The sequence below is a fragment of the Zootoca vivipara genome, chromosome 12 (assembly GCF_965207765.1).
Source record: "Zootoca vivipara chromosome 12, rZooViv2.hap1.1, whole genome shotgun sequence".
In the NCBI taxonomy this organism is placed as follows: domain Eukaryota; kingdom Metazoa; phylum Chordata; class Lepidosauria; order Squamata; family Lacertidae; genus Zootoca; species Zootoca vivipara.
In genome coordinates, this window is record NC_142595.1 from 1,895,363 (window position 1) to 1,909,938 (window position 14,576).

Sequence of the window (14,576 nt, forward strand, 5' to 3'; positions counted from 1 at the left end):
TCTTGTAAAAGATGGAATTGTACCTCTAAGGTACTGGTATCTTTTTATGAGAGCAGCATGAAAAAGAAAATACTTTTTATATTAAACCCCCACCCCCCCCACCACAGAATAGGCCATTTAATCATTTTTTGAAGTTAGGCTCTTTGGTGCTATAGACTCCTTTATTGTTTAGTGGGCGCCTGGGTTATTCGCGGTACCTTATTTTCTGTATTGATTTTCAGAAATATTACACTATGGGTTAAAAAAATCTGAGTGTTTAAATTAAGTTTCAGGAGGTGCAGAAAAAAATTGGGAGACCTTTCATGTTAAGTCAAGGTGAGACTTAAATCTCAAGCAGTTTAAATGAGAGTAGTGCTTGAAATATTATCAAACTTTGGAACATGGAGAAAGGGAGGGCAATGTTATAAAATCAATGTTATAAAATCAAGTACTATTCTGCAAGTTAAAATAAAGCCACATTTTTAAAATAGCAGTGAATTCATTCATGCATACCCATCACTCCTTTACTACAAGATCATAATGACAGTGACATGCAGATGTGAAACAGCTGCCATAGATGAAATTCTTAATCTACACAAAATGCTTGGACTGCATGACTTCAGGCTGCAGGTGGGGGAATTGCTTGACTAATTCAGTTTTCCCACAATAGGTTCATTGTGGAAGAAAAGGTACTGAAAAACACATTCTATTAAATAAAACTGTGTACATATGAAGCTGCTATAGATCAGGTTAAACTATTTGTCAATACAGTCTAACATTGTCAACGTTGGCCGCCAGCGAAACTCAGCAGAGGTCCTTCTTCCTAATCCTTTTTTTATTTTTTTCTTTATCTGGTGATTGAGCTCGGGACATTTTGCATGCAAAACACGTGGTCTCCACTAAGCCATGATCCCTCCCTAAAATAGGTTTGGGTTTATTAGGCTTTTCAGAATTGTTCATTGCTTCCCACTATGAAAGTCCTGAAGCGACTTACAGTAAAATAATAAAATTAAAATGCCATAATAAAATGATGTTGTTGGATGTTGCTTGTTGGCATCCGTCTGTCTCGAGAGACAATAGTGTGTGCCCAAACGGCTGGGCTGGGGCAAGGGGCAGAGTCTTTGGTGCCACAGTGTTGATGCCTGGTGGATCTCATGATAGGCTTAATTAGATTCATTAAAGGTATTTATAATGGATAATGAATCTGTTGAAAGAACTGAATAAATGCAGCATGTGTTACGAATTTTGTTCAGAATCTGTTGTATACTTTAGGAAGAAGAAGGGTTGTAAGTTCAGCGGCAGAGCCCCTGCTTTGCATGCAGAAGGTCCCGGGTTCAACCCCATTAGCATCTCCATATAGGTGTTGGGGCATGTGCAGAGTGCAAAAGACCAGAGAAATGCCACTTCTAAGAAGAGTCAGTTGCTTTTAGTGACAGTAATGCAATTTAAGGTACGTGCAAACAGCACACGGTTGTAGATACAGAATACAGTCTCCTTACACGAGAGATTTTCAAACTTTTTGAGTCCATGGCTGCCTTGACACCCCCTGTGACTATCCAATTTTATTTTTCTAGATGTGGAACAAAAGCCACTGGCAACATGCAAGACACTGAAGACATTGTTGTTATTGGAAGCACCAGAAAACACCAGCACCTTTCAGTGCTCCAATTCTTGCTGTTTTCTTCCCACATCACTTTAGTAGAGCATGTATGAATTAAATGAGTTGTTGGCACCTGTCTGTCTCAAGAGACAATGGAGTGCACCCCTCAGGGTGAAGTCAGAATGCTGGAGAATCACAGCACCTGCTTGGCTGCAGAGACCAGGTAACTTGCAGTTGCTGCCTCCCCCACCAGAGGTACTTCCCCTCCCCAAGCACCCCAGAGAACGTAGACTGGACCAATGATGTCATTCCACCTTTATCAACTGTGCTGTAGATTTTCACAGTTTTTGAGCTGTGTAGTGCAGAGAAAGCTACCAAACACTGGAGACTCCACAGCAGTGGCCAGCAATAGTTTGCTCACTCATGCATGATCTCTAATGAAACATTTTAAATGCATAACCATTTGTCTCTACAGAAATATAGGTGATGTACTGAAGTTGCAAAGATGGAAGGAGTTAACAAGGATGTTTAATTTAGATGAGAACCAAGCTAAGGCAGCCTTTTCAAGAGATCATTCATTCTTTCTGCATCCTGGCATCCACATACAGAGCCCTTGTTGAGCTGCAGTTTGCAAAAATGCTGGCTTACATGGACTGCTTCAGCAGTCTCATAAAATGAGGCTGCTGTATGGAGTTCCAATGCAAATAAATCAAAATCCTGACGAGCAGAAGACAAGAGGTGTCTCTGTGGCTTTTGAAATGACCCTCAACACAAACAAGGGTACATACAAAAGCTTTTCAAACCAAGAGCTATTTTCTGACGAGTCTAATTTAATCTTCATGGCACTTTGAATGTACTGTTCCCCTTCTCCCCATTCAAAGCCTTTTCACATGTGCAGACTACATTTCTCCTTTTTATTATTACCTTAAACTTACCAGGTTCCCACCTTTTAAATATTTTTCCTATCTAACTCGGCTGAGGTAGTTACTGAAAGGAGTCAAAATGAAATTACACATAAACATGTTGTATATTTGTATTGTTGGAATAGTCTTCAAATACATTGCAGTTGGACGAGAAGGAAAACACTCTTGGTAGAGCAACATAAGCTGAATCCCAATTTTTCACCACCCATCTGCTACAAACAACAAACAAGCAAACAAACAAACAAACAAAAAACCCCATTGTACATGAACTAAAAGGGTAGGGGGAGGACATGCCACTCAAGATAAATAAAAATAATGATGTAAGATATATAAATAATAGATCAAACTACATATGTGGGGAAATTTTATTTTATTACTCAAAAAATTAAGACAGTTGCTCAAATACTAAATGCATAGAATACTCTCAAAGAAAATGGAACATTAAAAGACTTCAAGAATTTAGTAAATGGCTGAAAAGTTATTTCTCCACACAGACGTACTTTCTTGTGGTCAGGTTCCCTCCTATTTCAGCAACTGTATACAGGGATTTTGGGGCTAGCTTTCCCTTCCAGCTTCTTCATATCCCTTGTACAAGCTCATGACTCCAAGTCTGCCAAGTCTTGTTTAATGGAAACTAGAATCCAACAGGCTGCATCCAATGATCTTCTCAAGAATATGGAGCTGGTCAAAAGAACACTAATTTCATTTGCAACCTATAACCACCAGAGAGCTTCCAAAGATGGTTGGCACCCATTTTTTAAACCTGGATCCATGCATGCAGCAATTTTCTTTAAGTAAGTGATGACTTCATATACACAAAAGTGTACAAAAGTTTTATGTCCTGTTATGAGTCCAGAAGAGTTCAGGGATCCAGTAAACCAGTCACAATGGTGGGCCAAAAAAAATGACCCTGGCAACATATTCCGTTCCACAGGAAACTGGTGAGGAGTTTAAACAAGGAGCACCTTGTTCTAGAACATGAACTCGTAAGAGAATCTGCAAGTCTGACAGCAGCACTCAAACTAAAAATCACTGAAAATGACCTTCCAAGACCAAAGTTCAAAGATTACAGTAGAGTGGCAACATGCTTTACCTGATCATGGAGAAAGATTTTCTTTGTAGACATAATCAGAAAATCACACAATCTTCTGAAATCCTTTTTTACTTGTGACAGTTCTCTCTTTAAGGAGTAAACAATGTGCTTCTGCCAGACCACAAGGAATGGACCTACTTTATATTATGTACGAAAATGCCACAACAGAAAAAAAAAGCATAGAAAATGACTATTGCAGGCATACTGTAGACAACAAGGAATTGCTTTAGACTCCTTTACCAACAATTCATCCTGCAGATCTGTGTCCCAAGTAGTCAGGAGAAGTCCTCTATTTCTGCTTCTGTGACCCTCTTTGTAAACTAGCTTGACAATACATGTTCTGCTTAATCGCTTGCAAATTGATTAGCTGTTATTTGCAAGGATAGTTGTTTTTCTTGTTACATGCATAAAACTTCAAAAAACTTTCCATGTGGGCCATGAAGTTCATGTTTGGTATTGCAAGGGTTGAATCAATAAAATTAATCAAGTACAGATTTAGAGAAGAACATTTGTTCCAGCCCAGCTTTGACAAGGTGCACTTTGCTACATCAACACCATATGGGATTTCTCACCTTCGCAGCAACGTGCAAACATTTCTAACCTCTAGCCATATGTTTGCAAAAATTGTGGCAATATATCAGTGCCAATAATAATAAGAGGTTCAGAAGCAATACCGGTAGTAGCACCATTGTGCTTCTTGTGGTGTATGTTATCCCTGAAAAATTAACAATCAACTTGTCTGATTTTAAGTTTATATGAAGATGTCAGTTTTTGTAATGGTCATGAACTCTTTTTGTGATGTATGAATAAATGTTAAGGTGGGTGGAGAACTTTCTTATCAATATCAATCAAATGATTATTATTAATTTTTGTTTATTGGAGGGAAACTCTGAACAGCCCCAATTTGCAGTTTCCATCAGCAAAAAGCAGACATACAATTCTGAGGAAAAGTGGCCCGTAGAACCCTTACTCTAACCCTAATCAGCAGGTTTAGGATGATCAGCAACGATTTCAATTTTTATTCTTTTAAGATGACTCGAAACACAAGCTCTTGCACTTATCTGTTTATTTCTATGTATTTATAAACCACTTAATATTTTAAAAATCATTAAGTGGTTCTAGAAATGATACAATAGTAGCCTGCAGCAGATGGGTCCCTTCCCAAATACCCCCTCTGTAAATAATTTTTATTCATTTTTCAATTTTAACAGAATAAACATAAAAAACATACAATATAACGTATAACTAACAAAAAAGAAGGCAAACAAACAAAACAAATCTGATTTTAAACATCCATTTTTCTGATCATTGTCTTATGGACTCCCCCCCTTTCTGATTTTCATTTTTTAATCCTCTTTGGCAATTCCCTTTATCATAATTTTTCATTCCTCTTCATTGTATTCTTTCATTTTATATCCCACCCCTCCCCCCACTACAATCCCAGAGACCCCCCCTGCCACCAGAGAATCCCCAAGTGCAGTAGGAGAGGAGAAGCAGTCCTTTTTATCATTAAAGCCCCCCTTCCCCCACTCCCCCACCCTGGTACCCCCCCCGCCACCAGAAGGTCCAGGATGAGGGAAGAGAGTGGAGGCAGAGGGACTCCGCTATCCTTAAACATCCTAAATAATCTATTCTATTTACACTTACTTTTCTTTATCATTTTTACAATCTTAAAGTATTTCCTCCTTTTAGCCTATACACCCCTTCCAAATTGCTCCATATATCCAATTATTATTATTATTAAATTCCATTCCATTTATATTTATTCACCATTTTCTTCCATCCCCCTCTTAGCTGCAGATACCGTAATTCTCACCATTTGCATCTTAATAACCATAATTTTAACCCCACTCCCATTCTCCAATGTCTCCCCCCCATCATCCAAGTTCTCGCCCTGCCACCTCCCAATCCACCCCTTTAATCTTTTCAAACCACTCCCGACAGTTCCCTTTCCCTTTCCCATTTCTTCTTTCCACTCTTCTTTTCTTGTCAACTGGAAATCAAGTCCTCTTTCCTGAATAAAAGCAAAGTCTTTCTCTGCTTCTTTTCCCTCTGAATCCTCTTCTCCATTTTCCAAATCTTGCTCTTTTCCTTCTATTTGCACTTTTTCTCCAGAATTCTCTTTAACATCTTTGAAGCAGTCTCCAAATTTTCTCACCTCAGTCATGCATATTTTCAATGCCTGTTTATTTTCCAGCATTAATTCTTGTAATTCCACAAAAAAGACATCTGTTGTTGAGACTGCCATCTGTCCAGCTTGAAGGTCACGCCATTGCAAAAACAGGATGTGGGGGTCTGCATTCAATGTATCCAAATAAAAAACGAAAGTGGAATGTATTTTCTTACAATGTCGCCATCCCCTCCCCCGGCCGCTAGGACAAGGGATGTCGATTTTAGATCCAAACCCTCAGATTTCACAGGAATTTAAATCTTATTAACTTCTTCCCCCTTCCCCTGCTTCTGGGGGGAAGATTCCAGTCCTGCCTTTGGAAGTTTAGCAACTTCTTATACTGTTTTCTGGCTTCAGGTATAAGTTATTGCTTCTAAATCACTCAGTGGGTAGAGACCGGCTTCCGTTTATTTCAGTCCCTTTCCCGTGGCCAAAATTCTTTCGAATTAGTCCAGATAAAATCAATACTCACGGTACAGTCCTTTTAATTCAATTTCCTTTAGGAAGAATTGAGCGATCATGCCTTGTAGTCCTGCAGCTTTGCAATGTCAAAGGTCCGTTTGTGCAGCAGCTCCAGACCCCCTTGCTCTCGGTGGCTCAAAACAGAGCCTTGCCAGGGAGGGGGGATCCTGCTTTTTTGCGCCCCGCCGGACACTATGTCCCCAAAATGCTCGATTTGGGGTTTCTTCGGGGGTCTGCTGTGCTAGAGCGGCACCCCCACCTTTGACGCACCGAGGTCTGCAAACCTCCAACCGTGCAATGGCCGGAGCTCAACCGGAAGTCCCAAATACCCCCTCTGAGTCTATTTCAGATGACAGCACATGGGTTTCTCTGCGTAATAGGAAGCATTTTCACAAATAAACAGCTTATATTGCTTAAGGCAGGGGTTGCCAACCCTGGTGCCCATGAAGGTTTTCATTGATAACCTGTTTTTGTATTTTGTTTTTTTTTGTTTTTTTTTGTTTTAAAGAGAAAAGGGGCTAAGTCTCTAGGCATCCTACAAAAAGGATATGAAACAAAACATGCGGGTACTCGTCTAAGTGATTTCTGTGAAATGAGCAAGCCTGTCTGCTCCTGCTTCTCAGTGATTTATAGTTATACCAACACGTCAAAGCACGTCAAAGTGCAAGTAGATAAATAGGTACCGCTACAGCGGGAAGGTAAATGGTGTTTCCGTGCGCTGCTCTGGTTCGCCAGAAGCAGCTTTGTCATGCTGGCCACATGACCTGGAAGCTGTATACCAGCTCCCTCGGCCAGTAAAGCGAGATGAGCGCTGCAACCCCAGAGTCGGTCACGACTGGACCTAATGGTCAGGGGTCCCTTTACCTTTACCTTTTACCAACAAATGAAGCCAGAGTGATAGGAATCTCTGAGGTTCTCAAGAGCTACCGTTTCCCCCTTCTCTTTAATGCACGTTTCCTGCTTCTGTCTTATCCCCTGTTTTGGGAAGTGCTCTGCACTGGAAAGTTTTTAATATTTGATGTTTTATTATGTTTTTATATTTTGCTGGAAGCCACCCAGAGTGGCTGGGTATAAATAATAAAATTATCATTATTATTTCTAAAGAGAAATTAAACAGATTAAACCTTTTCTCATTTAGAAAGACGATTATGGGGAAAGCTTCACCATGTTTATTTGGGCTGTGCACTGGATTTAGCCAGGTCCCAAGCCAAATATGGCACATTCAGAGGGGCTGGGGAGTCGTATGAATTTGGTACAGACAGCTATGGATCACACTGCAGGTCGGGCCAGATTACCCAGAGCAATCCCTGTCTGTTGGGGGGCAGGGCATCAGGCAGGAAGGAGAGGCAGGCAACAGGAGGGAAAACCATGTTCTAGATTCACAGAGAGGAAGCCCACCTTCCTGGTCTGTTTTCTCCAGAACGAGTTAGTAGTATGCCAGCCCTAAGTGGCACAGGATTGGACCTCCAGGAACAAAAGAATTCTGCTCCATGGCATTTGCAACCTGACTTGACATGCCTGTAGTAGGGAACTGGCACTTGTCCCACCGATTCCATGTTTAAGCCTCACAGCACCTGACACACACAGTGAGCTTGCATTGTGAATTCAACCCACGCACAGGAACACTAGAAAAATGTCACCACAGAATGAAAGATGCATCATTGCACCACCCCATGTATTGCAATTTTAATTTAGGAGATAAAATTATCAGAAATAGAGCACAGGACTCAGAACATTAAAGAAAAGTCCCAATACTTTTAGACCAAGCAATTGTACAAAAGGGCTACATTGTCTTGGGATCTTACATCAACTATCAAAGTAAAACTTGCTAAGAATCAGACCAAGAAGAGCTCTGGAGAGCTTCTTTTTATCATAGCAATAGTCTCCCTTAAGCACTTGAGTTAAGGCTTTGAAATTCCTAATTTGATGGGGTTTTAGATCTCCATAGTTAAGAGTTAGCTTGAGGGTCAGACTTTGCCTACTCTACAAGGTATTCAGGCCTGTGTCTCTACGATCCAGAGAATAAAAAAGCTGGAGCTTTTCTTGGATGCAGCAGAGCACACTGTCTGCACCAAGGAGGAGACAGGGGACATCCCTGAGGAGGAGGTCAGTTCCCCAACACAGGAGCCAGATGTATGGAGGAACACAACTCACAGAAGTAGAAGGCCCAGGAATCGCTCTGAGTGTTTAGAACTACACAATCGATTTGAAGTGCTCTCCCTTAACATGGAAGACGAAGAACAGACTCCATTTGAAGATTTCTTCCCTCATCACAGTTGATCAGAAATATGAAGACGAGCAGCAAAGCCAGTCCTCCGGGAATATGCAGGTAACCTTGGAAGGGACAGCACATGGAAGAATCCTGACCAAGCCTATGAGGAGGCATGTAGTGGTGATAGGGGATTCCCTACTGAGGGGTACAGAAGCAGTGATCTGTGGGCCTGATAAGACGTCTCAAGAGGTGTGCTGTCTCCCTGGGGCCAAGATGTAACAGAACAGCTGCAAGGAATCATAAAACCCACTGACAAATACCACTTCCTTTTGGTCCATGTGGGAACCAATGACAATGCAAGCCATAGCCTCCAGAAGATCAAAAGTGATTATGAGGCTCTGGGCAGGAAGTTGAAGCAATTAAATGCACAAATTGTCATCTCACCTGTCCTCCCAGTGAACGACGTGGCACAGGGAGAGAGGCAAAAATAGGGGAAGTGAACAACTGGCTTCGCAAATGGTGCAAGCAGGAATTGTTTGGATTCTTAGATCATGGTCTGCAGTTTCTTGAAGATGGACTTCTGGCAAGTGATGGGCTGCACCTCACAAGGGTTGGGAGGAATGTTTTTGCCACGAAACTCAAAAAACTCTTCAGGAGGGCTTTAAACTGACTTATGTGAGGGAAGGAGACAGTGGTCCTGAAGGTAGGAATCTATCAAGTGCTGAAGATCATCATCCAAATGTCAAGGACCAAATGGAGCAAACAGCAAGCAAACCTAGTGGTAGGAGGAAAAAATCATTTAAAAAGAGGCTGGGGTGATCAATGGTCTTCATTGTCTGTATACTAATGCACAGAGCATGAGAAATAAACAAGATGAACTTGAGCTCTTGGTACAGCAAACTAAATATAACATAATAGGTATCACTGAAACCTGGTGGGATGAGTCTCATGATTAGAATGTAGTAATAGAGAGATACAATCTATTTCTGAGAATTAGACCAAACAGGAAAGGAGGAGGAGCGTTATACGTCAGGGATGTGTATACCTGTGAAGAAATCCAGGATTTAAAACTTCAAAGCCAAATTGAGAGTATCTGGGTCAAAATTAAAGGAGAGAAAAATAACAGTGATCTCATTGTGGGAGTTTACTATAGATCCCCAAGCCAAACTGAGGACACAGATGATGCCTTCCTAGAACAGATGGCCAACCATTCAAAATGAAGTGAGATAGTAGTAATGGGGGATTTCAACTATCCTGATATTTGTTGGATGTCAAACTCAGCCAAGAGCATAAGGTCGAACAGATTCCTCACTGGTGCCCAGACAACTGAAGCAAGCAGTTTGAGCAAAGGAAATTCAAAGGGAGACTGCTGTGTGGAACCACTGAGTAGTTAATCAGGTAGTTCAGTTTTGTCACTTGTTGCTGGAACAGAGTTTAGAGGTGGCCCCATGGGTGTACCCAGCGCGGGGCAATGGGGTACCATTTTTTAAAATGGTTACGGCCCGGACCTCTCCGCTGCGCATGGGAGAGCCCGGTGAGTGACGACTAGTGGCCACAGCCCTCCTTTGGCAGGACAAAATAAGGGGGGTGCCCGAGGAGCCGAGCTGCGGCAGCAGCGGCTGCCTTTCCACCCTGGCACGAGCACACGGCGGGAGTGCAGGAAAAAGGGGGAGAGGTGGTGGCGGCGGGGGATGCGAGGCGGGGGGCGCAATCCCCTCCCTCGCTTGCTTGGCGGTGCCTGCTGCTGGATGGCTTGCGGGGGGGAGGCAGGCATGGAGGGAAGCGCTCAGCTGCGCTTGGCTTGGTTCCGCTGCGGCGTGCCTGCCTCGTTCGCCATATGGCGGGGAAGGAAGATGCACGAAGGAGAGGGATAAACGCTGCAGAATATAAATATCCCCCCCGGCTTGGCTCGCAGCCCCCGCCTGCTTGCCGCGTTTGCTTTGCCTCGCCACCATCACGGCCGCCACTTCGCGGTGCCTAGGTGAGACAGGAGTCAGTTTCACCTGGGCTCCGTAGCCCCGCCCATGCTCCCACTTTGTGGCCCCTCCCCTCCTGTGCCTTGGCCCTGCCCCTTGCCCCCTAGTTTTGATCCTGGGTACGCCCCTGGGTGGCCCCCCTCACGGCATGTATTCATTATAATTAGCTTATTAATGTCAGTATGCTAGAGTTTTGCTGAAATGTTATTCTGCAGGATGCACTGTGTATGACTTGCTAACAACAACAAAAAGAGTTTTATTTTGGGGGGAGGTCTTGTGGGGGGGGTAAATATTTATTCTATTTTTACTTGATGCATTGCATTTCTCAACCTTTGCAATAACTGCTATTGACTCAAATATGACAATTATCTATCTGTACTTCTGAAGACATTTTTATTATTCTTCAGGATAAATAAAAATATACAAAAATTTAATACTAGGATGCTTGTATTATAGCCACATGTCATTCTCCCTCATGTTCCCAGCCACTATTTGCCTTCAAAGCTGCTATTTCTGCACCTTTGAGGGTCTCAAGGACAAGATTCAAAGACGTAACTAGCAACAGATGTAATTGGATCCTGTTATCCACTCTGGAGTTTGGGTGAAACAGAATGAGCTTATTCCACCTATTACTAAAACTCAGCTAAGGAAATCCTGTTTAGCTGAAATCAGGGAAATGACCAGTGGAAGCTTTTAATAATGATTGATTGTAATAATATATAGAGGAAGAGCGTGGTTGTATGCCTTCTCCAGCGTCAGCTTTGTCTAATCCATTTTATGCTCTGGGTTCTTTCAGTTGTTCATTCAGTAGTTGCTGCATGACACCAACAGTTGGTGGTGTGTTTTTAGTATTTTCAACATACAGTGGTACCTCTACTTACGAATTTAATGTGTTCCGAATACACATTTGTAAGTCGAAAAAATTCATAAGTCAAATCCCATAGGAATGCATTGGGAGAAAAAATTCGTAAGTAGAAGCAGCCCTATCTAAAAATTCGTAAGTATAAAAAATCCTATCTAAGTTGCATCCAAGATGGCGGACGGAGCTCCATTCGTAAGTAGAAACATTCGTAAGTAGAGGTACCACTGTACTGAGTACCTTGCTTATCAGAAATACAGTTATACCTCAAGTTATAGATGCTTCAGGTTGCATGTTTTTGGGTTGCACACCGCGCCAAACCCAGAAGTACTGGAACAGGTTACTTCCAGGTTTCGGCGCTTGTGCAGAAGTGGTAAATCACGCTTTGCACATGCGCAGAAGCACCCATTTGTGACCCGCACATGCGCAGACACACCGCTGAGGGTTGTGAACGCTGCGGGTTGCGAACGTGCCTCCCACACGGATCACGTTCGCAACTTGAGTGTCCACTGTACATTCCTAAAATTCCTCTCTTAGAGCAAGCAGCCATGTAGCTGCACATTACAACCAGCACATTCACCAACGAAGTGGATTGAGAATAGAATAAAATAAAATGAAAATTTCTCAGAATTGGAGAATCTCTTAGCTGTTTAAGATCTTTCTTAGGTATGTATGATTAAAGCATGGTTTTTGTTTGGTTTTCAGTGCCTTGGTGAAAAACCCTCTTAAGCCAGCAGTCGGGTCGTATTTCAGATGAACATTTTGACTGACATGATTTATAGGAGTTTCAGAAATAGCTGAAGAAAGGGAGCTTTAGCAAATCTTTGCCCTAAGAACTGACCCCCATGGCATGATTATGGTTCTTCCACTCCTGGTCCCTCACCCCATCTGGATACCATGAAGATTTATTGATCCCTCGGTAAGAGAGCAGCCCTTTCAGAGCACTGGAAAGTAATCACTGTTACTGGACCATTTTTAATTTTATTTATTTATTTCGACTGCGTCAGACCAACACGGCTACCTACCTGAAACTGTTATCTCTGTTCCTCAGAGATAATTCAGTAACCGAGATTTATAGCCTAGCTATCATTAATCACCACATAATCATCTGTTTATGGAGTGTAGAAAGGAGATGTCTCCCCAGAAGTCCAGAGCAAGCAGTTTGCACTCTCTCTTTCTCCCCACCCCCCCTCTGCTCCAGTCACAAGAGCCACATGAAAGGATGTCAGAGGTTTTTGCCCAGCTCTCTTGCCATCCAGCAACCCTTTTACAAGTTCATTTACAGCCGTTGTTGAGAAATGCAACCGTGGAAAAGAAAGAAAGATAGCAATGCTCATCGACTTTTTAGAGGGGAGGACCCTAAAAAAAATGGAGAGGGGAGCAAAGGGACCTGGGCCCCTCTGGGTGGGGTGATATGAAAGAGTGTAGTTTTGAGATTTGGGTGATTTGTTTGGGGGGGGGGAAATATTTTTTTTAATTGCTTGCAAATCTTCCTGGCAGGGTTGTGCCCCAATAAAGGAGCCCCAAGGAAATCAGTGGAACTTCAGGACTTAGTAATGACTTGCTCTTGCTATATTGCACTTGGGTAGAGTTAGACATGCATTGACTAAGTCTTATTGATCTTAGGTGTCTTAAGTGCTGACTTTTTTCTTCAACCATGGTGATTTTCTCCATTTTCTGTCCCCTAACTTGGTCGCATATGTCATTTTCCATTGACTTGTTCTCTGTTATTGCTCCAATTAGAAACCTTTGGCAGTGCCAAAGAATGCTCCAACTACCGCACAATTGCGCTCATTTCACACGCTAGCAAGGTTATGCTTAAAATTCTACAAGGCAGGCTTAGACAGTATGTGGACCGAGAACTCCCAGAAGTGCAAGCCGGATTTCGAAAGGGCAGAGGAACCAGAGACCAAATAGCAAACATGCGCTGGATTATGGAGAAAGCTAGAGAATTCCAGAAAAACGTCTACTTCTGCTTCATTGACTATGCAAAAGCCTTTGACTGTGTCGACCACAGCAAACTATGGCAAGTTCTTAAAGAAATGGGAGTGCCTGATCACCTCATCTGTCTCCTGAGAAATCTGTATGTGGGACAAGAAGCTACAGTTAGAACTGGATATGGAACAACTGATTGGTTCAAAATTGGGAAAGGAGTACGACAAGGTTGTATATTGTCTCCCTGCTTATTTAACTTATATGCAGAATTCATCATGCGAAAGGCTGGACTAGATGAATCCCAAGCCGGAATTAAGATTGCCGGAAGAAATATCAACAACCTCAGATATGCAGATGACACAACCTTGATGGCAGAAAGTGAGGAGGAATTAAAGAACCTTTTAATGAGGGTGAAAGAGGAGAGCGCAAAATATGGTCTGAAGCTCAACATCAAAAAAACCAAGATCATGGCCACTGGTCCCATCACCTCCTGGCAAATAGAAGGGGATGAAATGGAGGCAGTGAGAGATTTTACATTCTTGGGCTCCTTGATCACTGCAGATGGTGACATCAGTCACGAAATTAAAAGACGCCTGCTTCTTGGGAGAAAAGCAATGACAAACCTAGACAGCATCTTAAAAAGCAGAGACATCACCTTGCCGACAAAGGTCCGTATAGTTAAAGCTATGGTTTTCCCAGTAGTGATGTATGGAAGTGAGAGCTGGACCATAAAGAAGGCTGATCGCCGAAGAATTGATGCTTTTGAATTATGGTGCTGGAGGAGACTCTTGAGAGTCCCATGGACTGCAAGAAGATCAAACCTATCCATTCTTAAGGAAATCAGCCCTGAGTGCTCCCTGGAAGGACAGATCGTGAAGCTGAGGCTCCAATACTTTGGCCACCTCATGAGAAGAGAAGAATCCTTGGAAAAGACCCTGATGTTGGGAAAGATTGAGGGCACTAGGAGAAGGGGACGACAGAGGACAAGATGGTTGGACAGTGTTCTCGAAGCTACGAACATGAGTTTGACCAAACTACGGGAGGCAGTGCAAGACAGGAGTGCCTGGCGTGCTATGGTCCATGGGGTCACGAAGAGTCGGACACGACTAAACGACTAAACAACAACAGAAACCTCAAAGGCAGTCTAGAGTGAGTTTAGAAGTTCTTAATTCCCAAACACAATGAACAGATCTTGCCGTGATCAGCAGCACACAATCCAGGGAACTGCTTTCATTAAAGACTCTTCTGGCAGCCACAAATAATGCCTCTGGCACTGGCTGTCCCTGGTGTGCTCCTTGGTACTTTCAGTTACTCTATTAGACCATATACTTCCTCCACCGTTAAATTGATTTAGTAGCAGCAAGCAA